Source organism: Equus asinus, chromosome 7 (assembly GCF_041296235.1).
Source record: "Equus asinus isolate D_3611 breed Donkey chromosome 7, EquAss-T2T_v2, whole genome shotgun sequence".
Taxonomy (NCBI): Eukaryota; Metazoa; Chordata; class Mammalia; order Perissodactyla; family Equidae; genus Equus; species Equus asinus.
The window spans coordinates 69,494,542-69,516,498 of NC_091796.1; positions in this window are offsets into that span (position 1 = coordinate 69,494,542).

Here is a 21,957-nt window from a genome sequence, read left to right on the forward strand (position 1 = left end):
TGAAATCACCCAAAGACGCATTTCTCAGAAAGTGTGCCTACTGCTGGTGGCACATAACTGTATTTCAATAAATTAAGCTTCCACAATTTCTGCCAGTGGCTAAAGGACATCTTTCCACTTTCACAAAGCACTTTAGGTATAATTAAATAAATATAAAATTTGCCGAAATAAAGAGTTAGAAAGCAACTCAAAATGCTGGGTTCAAACCTGATCTGTGTCCTCTGGGGAACTGAGAATCCAACAGAAACGCTGTAGCACAGCTGCAGCCTTTCTCGTCGGTGACCCTGTTAATGAACTGGCACGGCAGGGGCTGGTCTGGAGTAGGGCTACATGTGACGGAGATAATTAACCTGAGGGAAATGCAAACCGAACTGAAGCAAAGAGACTTGATTTCCTGCGTGAGTCATCCAAAGACAGTGGTGATTCGCCTATTTGAGAGATGAGATTAAACAACTCAGAAAATCAAGCGACACGTGGAAATTCAAGACCAGGGATTTTCTCTCTGCAGCCTGCTGTGTAGTTTCCTGAAACTCCTCAACGTCCTAGAAACAGATAAATCGTGCACGGGCTACAACAGTGCTAAGCTGAAGACGAGAAATACCGTGTTTGATTTGTACAAGAAAGCCACAACTAGCTGAAGTGCTTGGAGAACAGAATACCACGGTTGCCTCAGTGTTACCTAGAGAATGAGAGATATATATAAAAAATAACTTTATAAAGAAAGCTGGAGAATGCTTTACAAAATCATTTGACTCAGCGAGCCCACTCTGCTTCAATAAGCAGAGCATGGTGAATATAATTAAGTACTTTTTTAATTATAGGAATCTAATATTATGATATAATAATATATAAAGGAATTTAATATAATTATAAAAATAACAGTAATTCTAAAACTTACGCTGCCTCTGCGTCGTGTTTAAGTGCACTAAAGTGACTAGTCTGGCCCTGCCGCTTCTGCTCTCTCCCAGCAGAATCCAGAAAGTTCTCTGAAGAGGCATGTTGAGAACAAGGGGATTCGTGCCTCCCGATTCCAACACACAGAAATATGATGCACAGCCATCTACTAATTTACACTAAGCAGTTTCTCACTTACCTAGAAATGTTTTTTTAATGCTCATATCCATATGTCAGTGGCTCTTTTGTAGTTTTTCGAGAACTGCAGAAAAATTACCCGATTAAGTGAGAGCTCTAATTATTCGAGCTTCAGTTGACTGGGGTGTTCCAGTTTACCAGGCCTCTCCATTCTCTCCATACGGCAGCACTTTGTAGAACAAGACGAAGTGGGCAGCTTCTCCAAACTGCGGTCTGGTCGGAAGGGAGTACCAGGAGGGGAGCATGCCTCAACTTTAGGAAAGAATTACTCACACTTTGGTTCCGAGATCAATCAATCACCATCTGTTGGCATATGTGCCACTGGGTATTCTAGGGAGCTGCTGTTCTACAGTAAGACTTGGGATCACTGATACTTCTATTTAACTTGTTCTCATGGTTGTTGCTGTGTGTGTGTGTGTGTCTGGATGTCTGTGTGTGTGCATATGTGTCTGTGTGTGTGTGTGTCCACTGTGAGCCTCTGAACAGTACTGAGGTCAGCATGGAGTAGGCGTGGAGGCTGCTGCTGGTGGACAGAACAGAGTTGCCAACTGTCCATCTCTGACGTGGGTGGGCCTGGTGCTCTTCTGGGTATTTGATGGGAACGAAGTGAATCTCACATGGAGGTTGAGAAAAGTGGAGGTGATCACTGACGTCCTGCTGTCTCCTCAAGTGGCACCAAACTTATCTGGTTGGTACCCATCTCCCAGTTTCCCTATGGTGCTTCCTCCCTCAGGCTGTCATTCCTAAACCTTGATCCCCATTCCCCTCAGCCACTCTCTTGCCCCAACCGTTCAAAGTGCTTGTTGTCCTGCCGCTTTCTCAGAGGAGCCTGCTCTCAGCGAGTTACCCTGTGGAATGGGATTTGCTAAGGCTAATTCATACTAAGCTTTTAGAGGTTGTTAACAACTTACCATGTAACTTCTCCCACATGACAAATTCAAATGTAAACCACCACTCTTCAAACAGTGTTTCAGCCTCCCTTAAAGTCCCACATGTCAGCAGCTGATGGTGGACTTTTGGAACTCTCAATAGGGGAGAAGTTTGAAGGGAACGTGGAACTTTCCTGACATCCCTCTGTTGTCACCATGAAAGCGCCTGCCTCCTTCTGTGAGCAAGGCGGGGCCTGCGCAGCATCCCCCATGTCCAGCAGCAGCTGCCGTTGTTCTAGGATCTATGGTCCATTTGGCTAGCTGCTTTCCAGGGCCCCTACTAGAGTCTCAGGGGCAGGAGTAGTGAAGATGTCAGCTGAGCAGAACCCGCTGTAGAAGAGGTGGCGGCCAGAATGCTGGGAGCAGACCCTCGTGCTCATCTTTCCCCCCGGCTGGCAGCCCGGGATGACCATGCTTGTTGCGCTGTTTACTCACCAGAGTGGGTCACCAGAAGTGAGATCCACACCTCAGCTGGCCTGAGCCAAGCTAGGGTGACAGGGGATCTGTTTATTTTAATTTATTTTAAAATGACTCAAGCCCAGTTTACTGTCTCTGTTTATGTTGCTTAGAAACCTCATAATTCTGACTTGAATCCAAGTAACAAATGGAACATTTGGAAAACTATGGAAAAATGTTCTTGGAACTCTATCATCCTTCAGGAAACTTGTTTCCATGTTAACTCGGCATATCTCTTATACATATATACAACTTCATGAGTATGACTTAAAACTGTCTATCTGGGGTTGTTAGTCCATGTATCACAAAGGAGGAAACATTTTCCTCTTTTCCCTGAGCTCCTGCCTCAGATGATAAGAGAGACCCTTCCACTAAACTGGTTGTGTTGGAAAGAAACCTTTCACCCTCCTTCCCTCCATTCATTCTCCCCAGAGAGGAAGAGAGATCAAAACTAGTTAGTAGACCTGCCAGCAACCACTGCCCACATGTGGCCTCTCCCTCTCTCTCTGGCCTCCTCTCTCCAGAGAGATGGCCCCCCCGCAGCAGCGTCTGCCTTCTTCTCCTCCACGCTGTATGTCTGCCCGGCAACGGGGTGCCCCTGCAGGGAAAGGCCGATGCTCGTCCAGATGCTTTGCCAGGGCCGGGTTGGCAAATGCAATTCAAGGCACAATGACTAGGAAGGAGCTCTTGGAGCTTCATCTGGGCTACGTTCTCCAGTCCAGCTTTACCAATAGTCATGCTGTTATCTTGGTTTCTTGTTCCTACATCTATTTCTCAATGTTCCCAGAACTTGAGAGAAGTGTGTGATTCCCTTAAAGCCAACAGATTGGTATAGTGAAATCACACACGGGATTCTTGAAGTCTTCACACACCTGTCAGACACACTGATCTTTGCCACGACTAAGTACCCTTACTGTCATGAAGGAACCTGTAGGCTTAATATCAAGGCATACTGGTCCAACAACGTGGCATATTCTAGTATTTTAAAGTGTGTCATCTCATCATCTAACACTTCTCCCTCTGTAACAGATTAGTCAATAAACGTTGAAATATGCTGGAATCTCTGTCATCTTCAAAACAAACATAAACAAGCAGACAAAAATGTTCCCTCCATTCCACATTATGCCTCTATCACCCTATCTTCTCAGAAGAGAGGCGTGCCCTCATTTCTTCAGCTCCCTTCACTCCTTAACTCCCACCTACTTGTTCCCCCATCTGCCCCTTACTAAGCTCACCAGCGAGTGTTCCCTTCTCTTCTCATCTTACTTGGTCTCTCAGCAGTATCCATCCCAGCAGACCATTCCTTCCATCCTGAAACATGAAGATAACACTGTCCACTCCACGTTTTCTTCGTAATCCCCAGGCCGTCTCTCAGTCTGTTTCACTGCGTGGTTTTAGTGGGCGCTGTGATTACCTCCGCAGTTGTCCGGATATTCGAGCCTCAGGCCTCCACTCACAGCTTATGAGCAACAAAGGACTTGACTTCCCTCTCCACATTTATGTGGGTTGTGCGTGGTTCAGATCGATCATCCTAATCCCATTCTGAGGTTTACAGTGTTGGTTCAGACGTGGGCCTGGGACCCACTTCTAGCCAAGGGAAGGAGAGCTGTCAGTAGGGACTTCAGAGGGAGAAGCCTCTCTCTTCTCCGAAGAAGCATCAGCCCGCTCTGCTTTCTCAGGTGGAGAAGGGAGCGTGTAGCCCTGGGAATCGTGGGCAGCCACCCTGCAGCTACAGAAAGGAGTCGGCTGTAGAAGGAAGCCAGCACCACACAAGGCAGTGCCCAGAAATGGAAAGAAGTTGAGAATTTGACAGCATAACTAGCCAGTTGAATCTAATCGATCCTGAAGCCCACGTTGCCACTGGGCTTTCTCGTTTTGTAACCGTTTATTGTTCGAGTGGGTCTGAGTTGATCTAATTATTTGCGACCAAACTCATTGTTTCTGATTAACTGACTGGCCTTTAATCTTTGGGTTTCCTCTAGGGTCTGGTCATTTTTCTCTTCCAATTTTTACCCACCTGCATGGCTCCAGTAACCATTTACGTGTTGACAATCAAAATTGTATCTCCAGACCAGACCTCTCCTCTGAATAGTAGACATTTATATTTAACTGCTGACTACGTGTCTCCTCCTGGATAGCTCACAGGTAACTTAAACTCACTGAGTCCCAAACTAAAGTTGTTTCTCCTCCCACCACTCCCCCAGGCACTCACAACCTGTTTCTCCTACAGGGTTCCCTGGCCTAGTAAAAATGCGCCCAGCCTGAACTTTAGTAGTTATCTATATCTCTTCCCTCTTCCTCACCTCTCATATTCAATCAATTATCACATCCTACCAGTTCTACCTCCTAAAAACTCTAATCCATGTATTTCCCTCCATCTTTACTGTCTCTACCTTAGTCCAAACCTCCAACATCTTTGCCTGAAATATGCAATAGCCTCTCCTATCTGCTCTCGCTGCCTCTAATGTGCCTCTCTTAATGCCTTATCCACTGTGCAACCAGGAGAAACTTCCTAAAATGGAAATCTGCTTAAGCTCTTAGAGAGTCCAAAATCATCATAGTTAATATCGTCGTCACATTAATTCTGCCCCCAAACAAGAATACAATAGCAACTATAATAGACTTTATTTCGTTTACTCGAGTCATTTATCAAACTCCTAAGTTCTTTGCAATTTTTCATTTACTCTTCCCAGGAACCCCCTGAAGGAACACTGTGGAACGCTACGTTGCCATTCCTTTATAAGACAGGAAACTGAGGTTTAGAGAGGAGATTAAGTAAATTTCCCAAGGTCTCCCAGTTGGAAATAAGAGAATTAGGTTTTGAACCCAGATTTGCTCGATTCCAGAGACTGAGTTCTTAGCTGGTACTTAGTACAACCACAAGCCCCTGTATGAACTGATCCCTCTTCACCTTTCTAGCTTCATCTCAAGAAACTTCCCTAAGTGAATAATCCAGCCACACCAATCTTCTTCCTGTTCCTCAGATATGTGGCCCTTCCCAACCAGTTCCCTCTGTCTGGAACATTCTTTCTCTCTCTGTTTCTCTGAGACAAGCCAACTATCAATACTTGCTGATGCAGCGTCTCACAGACGTCATCAAACACCCAAGTTCTTCATGTTCTCTGCTGTGCTATCCACAATCTCTGCTTCATCTTCTGGGCCATGAAATAGTATACATAGTACTTGGGCATGCTGCAGAAAGAAACTAGCTTGGTTCATTTATTGGATTTCCTAGGTCTGATTTTTCTCACAATGATTTGGGCCATTTGTCCTCGAGATAGCTTGGCACTTTTGGGCCAGTGGATACAGTCTAAATTCCTAGAGTATATGTTTGACAGACCATACAGTAGAACCCTGGAGGCCGATGCTGACAAAATTGGACTACAGCTTGCTGCAAAGGCCCATTTGGATGTGAGAGCCAGTTCAGTGTTTTGGCAGCAGGTGGAAGCTGCAGACAGCTTCCACAGTCATCCCAAGTGGCCAGAATGCTTATCTATGCACCCTTCTCCTGGAAATTGAGCTGAGCACATGGATAGACTCATATCTCAGGCTCTCAAAATTAGAGAGATCTGTAATTGCCCACCACTTGCTGGACCAGACTCTCGATTACTGTTCAAACTCAGCATGAAGCACTTTCTTGAAGAATCAGAGAAAGAAGACCTAAATATCACTACTAAGAAACAGAAAATGAATACTCTTCCCATTCAAAAAACAGGAGCATATACCACTAACATATGTAGTTGAGAAAAGAATAGGCAATTAAATTAAAATTTGTAAGACATAGGATATGTGAAGAATGCAGCAATCCTTATAATTTTTATTAACTTTTTAAAAAATGATGTTTGAAATGAAAAAAAGGATATTCCAGGCCAAATCACAGATATCATCTAAATTCTTCTACTGGTATTTATTTTTCATGAAATATTGATGTATTTTAATCTATTTAAAATCTATAAATAAGGAAAATGGCACAGAATAAATTTATATTACACATTTTAAAAAATGCTATGAATTCTCATGGGTATAAGATGGCTGCCGGTATGATGTGGCAACATCCCCCTCTTTCACATCTGGCCGAAGAGAGAGCAAATGTTTTCCCCCAGCATTGGAACATTTCTTCCCCTCGATATGATTGGGCCAATTTGGGTCATGGGTTCTCTACTGCTGAACAAATAATTGTCACTAGAGGCATGCCATATGTGACACAGCGCATGGGATTACTACTGTGGCTTAGACCAATTAATATGTATCCTGGAGGCAGAGAGCAATTCCCCAAACTGTATGGTTGCGACGCAATGGCCAAGGAAGTGGAATAAATATTGGTGTGTCAGCCATGATATTCTCAACGTCAACCCTTTGCCAAGCTATGTGTCAATATTTCAAGTCTCAGTTTAAAAGCCCCCAATTAACTCACTCCGTACGTATTTTTTGGATGCCAGACACAAGGCTAGGCACTGGGTTTACAATGGTGAACAAAACAGCAGGATGCTACGGAGTTTACAGCTTAGTGGGAGGGACGCGGGTATCCAAACACAAACAAGTGGGCAACGACAATGTGTGGTCGGTGCTCTATGGGACACCAGGTTACCACGAGAGCAGGGGTCAACATTAAGATTTGGGGTTAGAAATGGCCATCCTGAAGAAATGCAGTTCAGCTCAGACCTGAAAGATGAATACAAAATAGCCAGGCAATGGGTGAAAGAAACAGCAAGTAGAAACAAGTAGAAGAAACAGCCCAAGGTTGCTGACAAACAATCCAGTCTCTTCACTTCATCAATCATTTGCCTTTACTTTCCCAAATGACGTGAACATCTGTGGAGACTTGTGACATCATATACATTTTTAAAACCTATATGTTATCAGCGTAAAGGCATCACTTCCAGCAGGTGAATGCGGAAGTGGGGAGGGAGGGTTGTGGATGGTGGGGTAGCTGATGTCCCATCCGTATAGAGAAGGCTTGACATACTGACTAAACTGACAGGACTAGAAATAAAAGTATGAAAATGTTATTTAAATTTTTTTAAAAAGATAAACTTCAGATTTAAGATAAACTAGGCACAAGCTTTGGCTTTCTGTCCCTTTCAAGCACCAGTGAAGTAAAAACACAGAAGTCCTAAGACGAAGAAAATCACAAGAGAGCAGGGAACAAAAGAGGGAGAGAGACCCTGTCCCAGGACTTCAGGCCACTAGAAACCACAGTTAATGTGAAAATGTTAGTTGTTCCTAAGAGAACATCTTGTAAGCTCTATTAACAGAAGTTTCCCTGCTTTCTGTCAAGTTAAAGCAAATACTTTTTTAAAAAGAGTGTTCTTTTCAATTATTCCTGGTTTTTTTTTAAAAGCAATAATGCCTAGACCCAAAGCCAGATAGGACAATCCTAATCATGTGCTCCTTCTAATAGTGCCTGTGTCGCATTATCACAAGAGTCTGCCTCCATCACTAAAGGAAAGAACCACAGGCGTTTCCTGTAAAGACTTCAGAAATGTCTGAATATTTTGTTAGCTCCATTTGAAAGTTAATTATTTGAAATTATATGCTGAAATCATATTGTTTTGCAAACAATATGTTAAGAAATAATGTACTTTAAGTAGTAGTGGCAGAAATTCAGTGAGTCACTGGAACCTGATCATTTAAAGATTGGTTCTGTTTTGGAAGAAATCTGAGAAGTTCTTCAAGGTTGGCAACTGGGTTTGCCCCTCACCTACCTGGCAACAAAAGTTAGGCATGACAGCATGAGTCACACATTTGGCAACAGCTATGAGATAAATCACGTCCTTGTGAGGAAATTTAGAAGTACCATCCACGGAAAACCTGAGAGAAGAAAGACCTTCCGGCAGGAAGCTCGGCTCTCTAAAGCTCTGTGCTACCCCTGCTGTGGGCCAGTTTCAAGTCCCTGCCATTTTCAGTTTAAAGTGAGCCTAGCGCAATTGCTTTCAGAAGTGTCAGCAAACAGAATCAAAAGAGTATTAGATTTATAACCCAAGGGGGGAAATGGGCAAGGTCTATTTTAAACAGTTAATATTACCGGATATTTCATGCACCAAAATATCCAGAGGGCAGGCAATCCAGCAGGACAGGTCTGAGTTTCATGTACATAGAAGTTATCCAACTCGTGTCTTGTAAAAGCACAGATTTAGGCTCTGAAAACCTGGGATCCAAACCCAGCTCTGAAAACTTTCTAGCTTTCAATCACAAAAATAGAGAAAATGCCTATGGCGCAGAGTTGAGTTGAGGATCATCTGAGATAATGTGAACACTTTGTAAGCCCTGGTACACTGTGCAGAGTGTCCTCCATCCCCACTTACCTGGTTCTGGATCCTATCCCTTCCACCACCTCTAGGCTTCTGTTCTGTAAAGAATCCGCAGCACACACAGAGGATTCCACGTGAAGACGGAGGCAGGGATTGAAGTGATGCATCCACGAGCCAAGGAATGCCAAGGATTGCTGGCAACCACCAGGAGCTTAGGGGAGAGGCATGGAACAGACTTTTCCTCAGAGTTTCTAGAAGAAATCAACCTTGCTGACTCCTTGATTTCAGGTCTCCAAAACTGAGAGAATAAATTTGTGTTGTTTTACACCAGTAAATTTGTGGTCATTTGTTACAACAGCTCTAGGAAACAAATACAACCTTTCATCTGAAATCTGAACACTCAAATTCCTTGACACTCAGCAATCTCTTTCCTAGGAATATGTCCAAATAAACTTGTGCACATGAACACCTTATTCATAAAACGATCCACATTGTTCACAAAATGGTGCAACTTGTTCCACCATTGATTGAATAATGTGATATAGTCACAAAATGAAATATTTATACCGTAATCAAAATGAATGAACTACAGCTACATGCAACAACACAGAGAAATCTTGGGAATTTAATGTTAAGTGAAAAAGTGAGTCCCAGAAGACTACACACAGTGAGATTTTATTTTTATAGAACACAAATACTAGCAAGATTAAGCAAAATATTAAGCATACATATATTTGTGATTAAGCAGTTTCTTAAAAAACTGAATATATGCTTACCATATGATTCAGCAATTCACTTTTGGGCAGTTATCCCAGAGAAATTAACACTTAGGTTCACACCAAACCTGTACATAAGTGTTCATAGCAACTTTATTTGTGATAGCTGAAACCCAGAAACAAAGTAAATACCTCCAACAGGTGAATAAACAAACTGTGGTACATCTATACCATGGAGCACTACTCAGCAATGAAAAATAGACTATTGATAAACATCACAACTTGGATAGATCTCAAGAGAATTACACAGTGTGAAAAAAATCCAATCTCAAAAATTTACGTACTGTATGATTCCATTAATATGGAATTCTTGAAATGACAAAATGATAGAGATGGAGAAAAGATTAGTGGTTACCAATGGTTAGAAAGGCATAAGGGAGGGAAGAAAATGTCTGTGGCTATGAAAGGATGGCACGAGGGATCCTTGTGATGGAACTATTCTGTGTCTTCATCGTGGTGGTGGCCACACAAATCTATACATGTGATAAAATTGTATAGAACTAAACATATACACACACAAATGAGAGCATGTAAAACTAGTCAAATCAGAATAAAGTGGATGGAATGTATCAATGTTAAAAAGATAATGAATTCCCTCTTTCTCCTGTAACTTCAGCCTCTCCATTCATTTACTGATTCATTTGTTCATTCAACAAATATTTGCTGAGTATACTGTGTACCAGCTACTACGCCATTAAAGTAATTCATCAAAGTTGTGAGATATGCTACAATGGAAAAATGTCCAATGCCTTGAGAGTGTAAAACAGGGTGACCTCACCTTGTCATTTGGGTCAGTGAAGGCTTTGCCAAAGGAGCATTGCTTAAGCTAAAACTTAATGGATGAGTAAGCAGAAGCTAGGTAAACAGCTGGGATCTTGGTGTTGAGAGGAGGAAGTGTTTCAGGTGAAAAGAATCTATGTGTTCCCTCAAGTGTTGCCTGGAGATGGGAAGCAACGTGGCTTAGAGGAGCTGAAGGATGTTCAACAAGACTGGAGCAAAGAGAGTGTGGGGGAGAGAGCCACAAGATGCAGGTGAGGAGGTACAGGAGCTGGATGGCCAAAGCAGAGTCCGGCAGGCAGGACTGTGGGAGCGGGTGGCTGAGGAGGAGTGAATGAAAAGGTCACTGGAGATGAGGGTGTCAAGGAACTAAGACATCAAGGAGTCCTATGGGCCATGCATATGAACAATGATTGCAGGAGTGAGGTCAGAGAGGAGACAGGTGCCAAAGTCTTCATCAGATGATAAGAAGTTTCAATTGTGGCACCAGAAGTGGCTGGAGAAATTTTGTCTCCCACTATAATCTCCATTAACCCCTCAAAATCACCCAAATAATGGTAGTAGTTGTAGTAGAATTACTGATACCGGCAAGAGATCAATTGCTGTGTGAAGGGATGAGAAGTTGGGTGTCTTATCTGCTAGATCAGGTTGATGCCTGGGGTAAGGATTCAACCCTTTTGATAGAACTCTCCTGTCTCCAGCTTCTCCCTCTCTATTGGATTCTTCCAGTTTGCAAATAAATTCAAATCTTCCTCATTGTAATATTCTCCTTTAACCTTCACCCACTCTGTCAACTGCTCATTGTTCACAGCTAAGCTTGCTGACAGGCTGATGGCAGCCTGATGGTATCAGAGCTGTCCCTGAGGACAGGAGAAGGACCTTGGCTGCTGAGGTCACCCCATCACTGTCTCTCAACTCCCACTGCCACATAAGGCTGTGGGGTCCACTGAGATGAGAGAAGATTCCTTACCTTTTAGCCTGGCTTATGAAGAGAGAAAAAAAGCTAGGAAAGACAAAAGGCCACTTGTTGCAAAAAGGCAGAGAAGAAACTTTCTGAAGGCGTGAGTTGGGTAGCCTTATCTATCTAGTTACAAAGGAGTAGCCACAGGAGTCCACTACTGCTTATCCACGGGACATGAGACAGGGCAACGCAGAAAAAAGGTAGGCAATGTAGAAAATGTAGAAAAAAGATTAAAGCCCAAGCAGAACACGAATAAGCTGAGAGCTGCCTGACAGCCGACATGAGCCTTCTGCAAGGGATGTTGACTGCTGAGGCCACTCCTCTCACAGCACAGCCTTCAGTGGAGAAAAGCAGAAATTCAGAGTGTTCGTGACAGGAACCTAAGTGCATGACCATTTTTACGCCAGAAAAAGAAAAATTCAACAGATCCGTGTATTGGATGCAAAGCCCCCAAAGATAGCAAAGCAATAAAAGAGAAGAACGGGCAACTCAAATTGCAGTTCTAGAGGATGTGGAGTTCCTTGCGGCTGACAGTGAAGGAGGGAAGAAAGCCAGCAAACCACCAACAGCTGAAAAGTTCAGTCTTCAGTAAGGTCCAGGAGAAGAGAGCCTGGTTGTAGATGGTGACCCTGCAGCGGGATCAGAGCCTTGGGGCCTCTTCCACATTTGGGCACAGCCACAACCTTTTCAATGGTACTGAGATGGAAGTTTGCAGAAAACACACAGAAAGTCACAGACTTTCAGTGTCCAATCTTCCTCCCACAAACTTTCCATTTCCAGAACTTGCTCTCCCAGAACTCTCTAATCGCATTCAGAGAAAATTAGAATAATTAAAAAGGAAGCCACAGGAGGAGTACAGATTCAGATAGCACAGCAAAAAAAAGAAAAGAAAAAGCAAATCTGTATGATCCGTGGACTATCATGAGATGGTTCCCTGGGAGGAGAGGGTTGCCACGTTTAGAAGACGGTCCTGTGACATTTATAGCACAAATGAGTAAGTGACTAGAATTAACTAGCAGACTAAACTCCCAGGGGTTCAGTCTCTCCTGATGAGAATTAAAAGTTACCTGGAAAAACAATTTTAAGCAACTATTATTTGTCTTTTCTTAACTTCAGAACTATAATGTACAAGTTTAATCAAAGTATGCTGTATGTAATATTAATCTATAAGAGCATGAAAAATAATGCAAACTCTAGTTAATATGAAAGTCTGAGGCTGCGTTCTCTATTTGAAACACAGCTTTTCCCATGTATGACTGAATACACTTTGATTTACGTATTTTGCTAATCCATTTACAGTGTGTGAGTTACACACCTCTCTAAATGAAATGTTATGTGTAACACTTTGTACTTTTCTTAACACAGTGATACCTTCATACTCTCAGGAGAAACTTCAAATTTCCACTTTACGAAATAAGAGACCAAATTATTCTTGTTTTTAAAAAAATTATGAACATACATATCAATTAGAGTGTATTGAAGCTTCAACATTTTATTTGTTTATTTATAGAAAGTATTATGCACCTCTTGTCAATGACTAAGGGTTTATACTTTAGTTTATAGTGGTATGTGAATGGAAGTTTGTAGTATTTGATTGCAGGAAATCAATGAGATCAACATATGCTGTGATAACTTATTGAACATCACCTACCCCTGCTGACAGCCCCTTCAGTTGATGGCAATGCGACCTTTCCTTCCTTTGGTAAATCCAAGTGGTACTTATTTGCAACCTCATTATTTTAAATTCTCTAGAGCACTTGATCACTCCTTATGATACTCTCACACACCCATCGCCCTTCCAGACACCATATCTTTCTGGTTCCCCATCTACTGCTGTAATTCTTTCTTCTAAATCTGCTCTGTGGACTTATTTTTTCCTCCTCAGTTCAACCTTCAAATATTTGTTTGAAGGATTCCATCCTCAATTCAATTCAACATTTTTGAACACCAACTAATGCACTAGGCGTGATGATCAATGCTGTAGATGCAAAGATGAATAGACATGCAAATCACGAGAGAAGCATATAAATAAACAAGCATACTCTAATCTATACTTAAGTGCTACCATAAAAATGTGCACAGGTGATGCACCCACAGGGCCTCTGAGGAAAAGATAGTGAGCTCTGTCCTCTTCTCTCTTTACCTCCTCTTCTGGGTGTCTTAATTGGGCCCCTTCAATGACAAGACATAGACATTCACGCAAGCGGATTCGAACAAGGAAGAGTTTATGGTAATGACAGCTGTGGGGCAATAAAGGACAAAAGGATCTCACTGGAATGAAAGAAGGGGCTGTGCTCCACTTTCCTCTGCCACATCACTTGTGCTACATTATACTTTCTGCTTCCCCACAACTTCGGTTTGCACACAGACCGTAATGGTTCTTCCTCTATCTTGTAGTATCTTCTAAGTGTCAGCATCCACTATCAATTGCCATATTTTCTCAATGTTTATCAGCACGAACTCCTAAAGGAGAGAACCCTGATTGGTCTGGATAATCTTTTTTGCACTAGGCCTTGTCAGCCTAGGAATGGTCCCACTCCCCATCCAACCCACTGCGACTGGGAGAGGGATGGACACTCCCCTGCTTACGAATCCTCAGAGGCTAAAAAAGAACTCTTCTCTTTACCCTAACAAGGCCCCCCGTGACCTGGCCTTGCCTGCCTCTCCAACGTCGTTTCATGATGAAGTTCCTAAACCACATCAGCATTTTTTCTGCCTAAGGGTGACTGCATATGTTGTTCCTGCTGCCAGTATCATGAACTAGAATGTGAGGTTGTCTGTCTTGTTCACCAGATGATCACTACTGTCTGGCACAATGCCTACGACAGGGGGACTCAAAAGTGTTTGTCAAGTGAATGTTAAATTAATGGTAGAAACATAGCTGCTTAAAGCTTACCTCGACAGCAGACACCGTGGATGGGAAAATATAATTACTGAAGCCCAGTTCACTGGCTGAGCATATCTCCTCCTACGTTTTCTATTGCTGACATTTTCCACTGACTATGTATCATCAGAGTTCCATTCCCAGTTTCAGATCTGCATTTCCAACTTCCTCTGAATATTGCTCAACTGGACACTCCTCCACGATGTCAGGCTTATACTGGTCTCTCAAACACACACCTCCTTCCATATTCCTTCTTTCTTTGGTTTCTCTATTTAGCTACTCACCAAAATAAAAAACTTGATAATCATCTTTTCTATCTGCCCCTTATTCACCTCTTAAATCAAATCTTTTATAAAATTCTTTTTACTTTCCCTTTTTAAATCACTTTCAAATCTGTCCTCCCTCCCAGCCTCAGAGCTGACCCCTCCTCCCTCTCTTGCCCCATTTCTCTCTCTTCTCTCCTGCCCTTGACACAGTTCTCCAGTGACAGCAAGGGCCTTGCTCTTTCAAACTTGCTCATGTTCTGTGCATCCTGTTTCCTCTATTTGGAATGCCCTTCCCACCCATCTCCCTTTAGTCTTAAACTCCCAGGAGAACGTGTCAACCTTTGAACGCTAAATGGACACACCCTCTCTTTTGGAAAGAACAATGAAGAAAGTTGAAAAAGAAAAAAAAATAAGGTTCCTGCTATGCTTGAAGACCTTAGGAAAAAGTAAAAGAACTTTGAAGACATGAAGCTCAAGGGTTTGAGCATTTTTCCCAGAGGATGCTCCTAAAAGCAAGGGGGGAGATGACTACAAAAATAGTAAGCACTATCACAAAAAACCTAGTAGATGAAATTACAATGACTAAAATGTCAAGAAAAACTAGTAACTACTATGTTCCTGTGTTAAAAGTTCCAAATTAACATTTGTCATTGGGATAGGATGTACCCATAATGTGATCCTTTAGGTCTGAAAGACATTGCAGCTGTCACCAAATCTTTGGTGGCTGATCTGTTAAGCTCAACCCAAGCCTGAAGTAAGTGAATGAACTGGTCTTCAGTACAGTTATGACAAAATCAAGAAGCAAACTGTCCTGATGCATAATCTCTTATCGCACACTTGCTCAGTAATTCCAATGCTGTCTGCATAAAGGATCTGATTTATGATATGTATACAGTTGGAAAACATTTCAAAGAGGGAAACAACTTATCACGGCCTTTAAATTATTTCCTCCATGAGGTGGAATGAAGAAAGAGACTGTCCATGTTTTTAAGAAGGGCATGCTGTTAACAGGGAGAACGAGACCATTTTAGATCATATTAAAAGAATGAACCAAAGGGTGTGCCAGTGACACAGATGTCACCTCTTCTGTCAACCTTTTCATTACTCTCTGCTTTGAGATAGAATTAATGCTCCTGGGACCCTCTTCTGCATCTCATAAATATTTATATTCTTGCACACATCTCACTCTTGTAGGTATGTGCTCGTGTTCCTGTCTCCCCTTCTGGACTGTAAGCTACTTAAGGACAGAGACACTTTGCACCATCTGTACTCGCTGTGTCTGCTCAGGCTTGACCCTACAGCCTCCTGATGCACTAACTGTGCTAAACTTAACTCAAAAAGGACTCTATGAGTCCTCACAGAGAACATTACCGGCATGGGAATACTATAAGCTAACGTAAAGAATAGGCACATATTTTATTGACTGGAACTCTGATGCCTAAGCAGGAGCAATGCCCAAAACAAAGCCACGTATTCGGACAGGACTTTAAGCCAAGTGTTCTCTGTCTTTGAGAATCTACCCCAACCTCTTGCTGCCTTTGTCCAGTAACTCTTGGTGATGGCTTAATGTTCTCCAGCTGTTTTCACTTCCAAGATTTTAACTTTTCTTTCACTCACCAAAAGGCACCGAACAGCTTAAAAGGAAATAGTATTTTTAATGGAATTATTTCGTATATTCACCTCCCAGTTTTGTGCCAGTGCCTAATACCATCCACTCCAAACATAATCTAGCCACTCTCACACAGTCCATCCATTAGTTGTCTGTGAATTCCATCACCTTAGGTTCCAATGTCATCCAGAATTCCCCTCTATGCACTGGCTCAGCACATCCATCCATCCCAAGGCTTGTAGGCAATGTAGTTTCTACTCTGCCTTCCTTTATACATGCTGCACATCATTGGCCAATCTATGAATTTGAATTTGTCTGTGAAAATACCACTGAAGTAGCATAATCCATTGGTCATTATACAGAAAAGCTACTAGAAGAAATTGCCTAAGGATGACTTTGTTCAAGTCCCAATGGCCCAATAGAAAGCATTCCTTCCCCATGATAGAATGTCTAACTATCCTGATAAAATCATGTTCTTTTTGCATATTATTTGCCTGGGATGTTTAGCCAAGCGTCAATGCCAGAAGAAAAGAGCAGAGGGCTAGAAGTTCTGAGTCGAGGTTTCTAGACTCAGCTTGGAACCAGCTCTGTGATCTTGGTCAATTCACCTACTTCTTTCGGTTATCACTGTTGGTTTCACCAGACAAGCACTTGAGCTAAGCAAAAAAATAAAGTGTACTGAACCTGTACTAAAGTTGCTTTTATATAGTATCAAGAACTGTGAAGGGTCTGAGATTGAATCCTACTTGAAATTTAACAAGTTGGCCTGCCACAATTTCGTGGATGCTGACAAAAAACATGAGATTCCCAGGTCATCTATTAAGGACTTTATTATCATGGCACAACAAGCAGCACGAGCATCAGTATATTTTCATCAGTTCTCCTTGCTCCCAAGATGCACGGGTATGACACAGATGGGTCCAGAAGGAAGCCTGCACATGGTTGGTTGCATTTCAGGACAGGAACCCTGAGTTTAGGAACCCCAAACCTTTTATCATGTGCAATAAGCACACTTGCCTTTGCTCCAGAGGAAGGCGCTCTGCTTCCCTAGACGGTTTGCTATGCAAACAGCCTGGAAAAGATAGACCAGAACAAAAGGCAACGCCTAGCTCACAGACATGCAGAAATGTGAGAGACCCATGGAGAATATCTCCCAGCATTTAGCAACCTTTATATAAAGGAAATATAACATACTTACCTATCACTTTTGGAAAGCTATCTCCAGAAAATATACTTAATTGTGATCTTTTTTTAAAATTCAGATTTAACGCAAATGATAACATGCTTTTTCTATAAGCATCTCACTTTATAGAAGCCTTATTCTCCCAAATACCAAATAATAGTACTATGCAGATTTAATGGGATTTCATGTTGAGTTACTAACATCTACCATTTTCAGGCTCTATTATGGACCAGACACTGTGGTAGGTCTGTGCTTGACTTATATTATCTCATTTTATCTTCAAAAAGTGCTGGAAGGTAGATATTATATTATAGATGTTAGAAATTAAAGCTAGATAAATGGTCAAGATTTAGGTACTTCTGCTTCCTAAAGCTGTGCTTTGCCACTAACCTGCGTGGTTGGTTTAGTAGCCACTAAATACCATGTGGAGGTTGAGGTGACCCCATGTCTGAGGCATAGTCCCTGACAAAGTCAAGTGCTGCCTGAACATAGTCATTCTCTTTGTCTGAGCCAGTGCATCAGTCTTTAGAGTGCATGAGAAACATCTGGGGAGATGTGGAGACGCAGATTCTCGGGTCTCAACTCAAGATACTCTGCTTCAACCGATCTTGGTTGTGGCCCAATAATCTCTATTTTAAACAAACTCTTCAAAGTGTTTTAATGCAAGTGGTCCTTGAAGCTCATCTGAGAAATAGACGGGACCCCAAGCTATAAAGAGATAAAGCAGATTACAGTTTTACAAATGTGAGAGTGCTGGTTAATTTGAAGAGTTACTAAGAACCTAATCAGGAGGAAACATGCAAATAATAATAATAATATGTAGAAGAATAAAACAAACAATGTTTTCAACCAGATGTGGGATTTGGCTATGAAAAAATATAGGAAAAGATAATATCCAAAATATATAAATACAGAGGTGATCAGATTGATTATTTTACAACCTAAATTAAGGATTCTAGATCCTGGTCTATTCATAAGGAAGATTTAGTTCTTACTTCCCAAAAGTTTTTGGAGAAATAGTGAAGACTGCCAAGCAGAAAAATGCTGTGAAATTTGCAGCCTTCCTGAGTGTCAGCAAAACGGAAATTTGTAAGTCAGGTTCTTAGGGTTGCTATAAAGATTAAAAGTATTTTTCAAGCGCCTAGTATAGTGTCTACTAAAGTTTAGTGTACTTTTCAAGTGTGTCTCTAATAGATCTGATACAAAACACTGATATTTTATTTCATAATTTCATATGTTTTTTAAATATAACAGTAGATGTAATTCTAGAGAAAAGAGACAAGTATTTTATTGTAAATGAAGGATATAGAGAGGAAATAACAAAATGTAAAAGTTGTGATATATTTCAGGTCAATGTTTAAAGCTGATTTGTCATTCCCTGCCTAAGAACTGTGCTGTACAATCCATTTGCTTTCTCCTTTTCACTGTTCAAATCGTGTCTTCAATACTGTAAGCAAAACAATTCCTTTCATGCCCTCTACTGGATATTTGAAGTTAAACATCAATAAAACTGCAAAGTAACCAAAATAATAATATACATGATCTTCGAAACCTTTTATAGCTCTTTATTTTATTTTTTTAAAGTCTCCAGAGATGAGGCCAAATGTAGTTATCATCATTAACTTTTTTTTTTTTTTGCTGGGGAAGATTCACCCTGAGTTAACATCTGTTACCAACCTTCCTCTTTTTTTTTCATGTGAGCCACCTCCACAGCATGGCTACTGAAAGATGAGTGGTGTGGTTGTGTGCCCAGAAACCAAACTTGGGCCCCCAAAGAAGAGCACACCAAAATTTAACCACTTGGCCATCATGGCTGTCCCTATAGCTTGTTTTTTCTTTTAAGTTTTTTTTTTTTTTGGAGGAAGATTAGCCCTGAGCTAACTACTACCAATCCTCCTCTTTTTGCTGAGGAAAACTGATCCTGAACTAACATCCATGCCCAACTTCCTCTATTTTATACATGGGAATGCCTACCACAGCATGGCTTGCCAAGCAGTGCCATGTCTGCACCCAGAATCTGAACTGGCACACTCCAGGCCACCGAAGCAGAACATGCACAGTTAACAAGTGCACCAACGTGCCAGCCCCTATAGCTTTTTAAAATTTAAATTCAGCTACATTGGTTCACTGGTGTCAGAATTCCTTTTTCTGAGCCTAAATGCAAATGTCAGAGTTAGCGCTTCCTATTCCATAGAAACTATTGGTTGGGGAAGGGAGCGACTAGGAGCGGTTCCCAGCACTGTGACCTTTGAGGTGTCCCTACACTAGAGTGGCTGTGCCCTGTGATATTTAAGAAGCCTCTATTTTTTTGCTGTCCTGGCTCAATAGCAATATCTACTGGCAGGTGAAACTCGTATTAGAAGGGTGAGCCAGCCCATGACTGGAGAACTTCTCCATGTCAACTGCTCCATCACGCACGTAGAATCCACCAGAAGGAGGGCAAAGGAGCACTTTACTTGACCATCTGTTGCCTGTGGCCATCCCTACAGAATACCTTGGGGGGGGCCTGGGAAGATGCCCCCCAACCCCAATTCAGCTCATCCACCTTCTCTCAGGCCTGATTTGTACTCAGCAGAGCCATACCAGTACTAAATATTAAAATACTCCCATAGCAGTTGGTACATGGCCACTGCCCTTGGCTATCGCCACTCACCACATCCTGCTCTCTGGGCTCTACCCCGGGATTCCTTGAACTTCCTCAAAATCAAGAATTTGAAAGGTTAAAGCCTGGTCTACTCACTCCTGGAAATGGTCTGATCCAGTCCACCCAGCCCCCTAATCCTTTAGGCCCTGTGCAGCCCACATGGGTGCAGTCCTGTCTGAGTTAACCAGGACCTTCAAACATCACTCCCATAGTGTTGCTGCACAGCTGCAAGTCAGCAGGGCCAAGGAGGAAAGCAGGGCTTCCAGCTCTCAGTCTGTGATTTTCTCTCTACGTTGCAGTAATAGGTAAGATTTATAGAGCACTTATGTGCCAAGCACAATGTGCTTTATTTCATTCACTCTTAACAACAGCCTTATTTTACAGATAAGTAAACCAGAAACATCTAGCAACTTCCACAAGATCTCACGGCTAGTGCACAGGAGAACTAGAATTTGAAGCAAATCTGACCTATACCAAAGCCAGTTATCTAGTGAAATTCACCCAGTGCTGCAAACCCAGGGACAGTCCAAAGACTACGCAGTGGGCTCTGAAGGCACTGCCAGCAGAGGAGCTCCAGAAGCAGTTTACACAGGGGCAGGATCACTGGGATGAAGACAGCGCTACTCCATGAGAGAGACCCCAGTGGGAAGTGGACAGTCTCCTACAGTTGTTATCACATAATCGCAGTCACTCTCAGTCGCACCCTGTACTTCAAAGAGGACAAGGGAACTAAATTTTGGATTACCTGTGATGCCACTCCCATAGAAACCAAACTCCTCAGAGGCCCCAGATTCCTCCTTCAACTTGCTCTTTAATTTTCGTGTTAAAGGGACTTAAATTTAAAAACTACAATTGTGACTCTCATACAAATATAAAACAAATGTGTCAAAGCTTTCATTTAACTCATTAATTAAAGGAGGGAACCAGTAAAATGAGGGCTTCAGATAACTCCACAGAGAAGCCCATCAGAGGACAATTGTTTGGTGGTTGAGAGAGTAAGGGTCCACTAACAACCAGTCCAAAGGAGAAGGTGAAAAGCAGAGACATCTATAAATCAGGAATACTGAAATGAATTTGCTAATGGAAACACAACTGGTGTTTCTGCAGGGAAGGTGGGGAAGAAAGTCAATTAACCCTCCACTGGACCAAATTTATTTGTATGTCTGTTGATACATTTGTATTGCTCTCAGTTTTCTACAAGATAACTTTGATCTCTCCAGAATTATAAAATACTCCAGTGCAAATGACTCTAGGCAGATAATCCCCAGTGATCACAGCATTCTCTTGAAAAGATTCCAATCTTGCTTGCTTATTCCAGTGTCTCTGGGGTTTCTTTACATGGATCAAGTGGAAGAAAAATGAATAGGATTGACCCATGAGAACTTTCCTTTCCTTAGGAGCAGTTGCCATTGGGTTTGGATTGGGGAATCGTTAAGAAAGACTAGGAAAATTAACCATGTACTCTTCAGCACCAGTTGCAGCAGAGTATTTAGAGCTGAATAATAAAAGTAAACCATGAATCTACATGGGTTTCCAGGGAACTACTCAAGTAACTGTAACTGGAAACATTTAACCCACAATAAGGTGAGCTACTGTGTCTGAAAACACAATGTGGAAAATCCTGTTCGCCTGTTTACCACTTAGGCCAGTTGTCTGCCCAGCTTGCCCCCCCATTTTTTTCATGACTGATACAACTTGTCTGTGAATTTTTCACCATACTCTCCCTCTGCCCACTCCCAACATCCCCAGGCCAAATGCCAGAACATTCTTGATCACGTTAAAGGTCTATTAGAATGCCCCAGTAAAGTAGTAGTTCTTTTTTTTTTTTTTTTTAAAGATTTTATTTTTCCTTTTTCTCCCCAAAGCCCCCCAGTACATAGTTGTATATTCTTCGTTGAGGGTCCTTCTAGTTGTGGCATGTGGGACGCTGCCTCAGCGTGGTTTGATGAGCAGTGCCATGTCCGCGCCCAGGATTCGAACCAACGAAACACTGGGCCGCCTGCAGCGGAGCGCGCGAACTTAACCACTCGGCCACCGGGCCAGCCCCTAAAGTAGTAGTTCTTAAAACTGACATCAAGGTGGACCTCAGGTAAGATTTTCTTTGATAGCAAAATCACACGCCTTTCCCA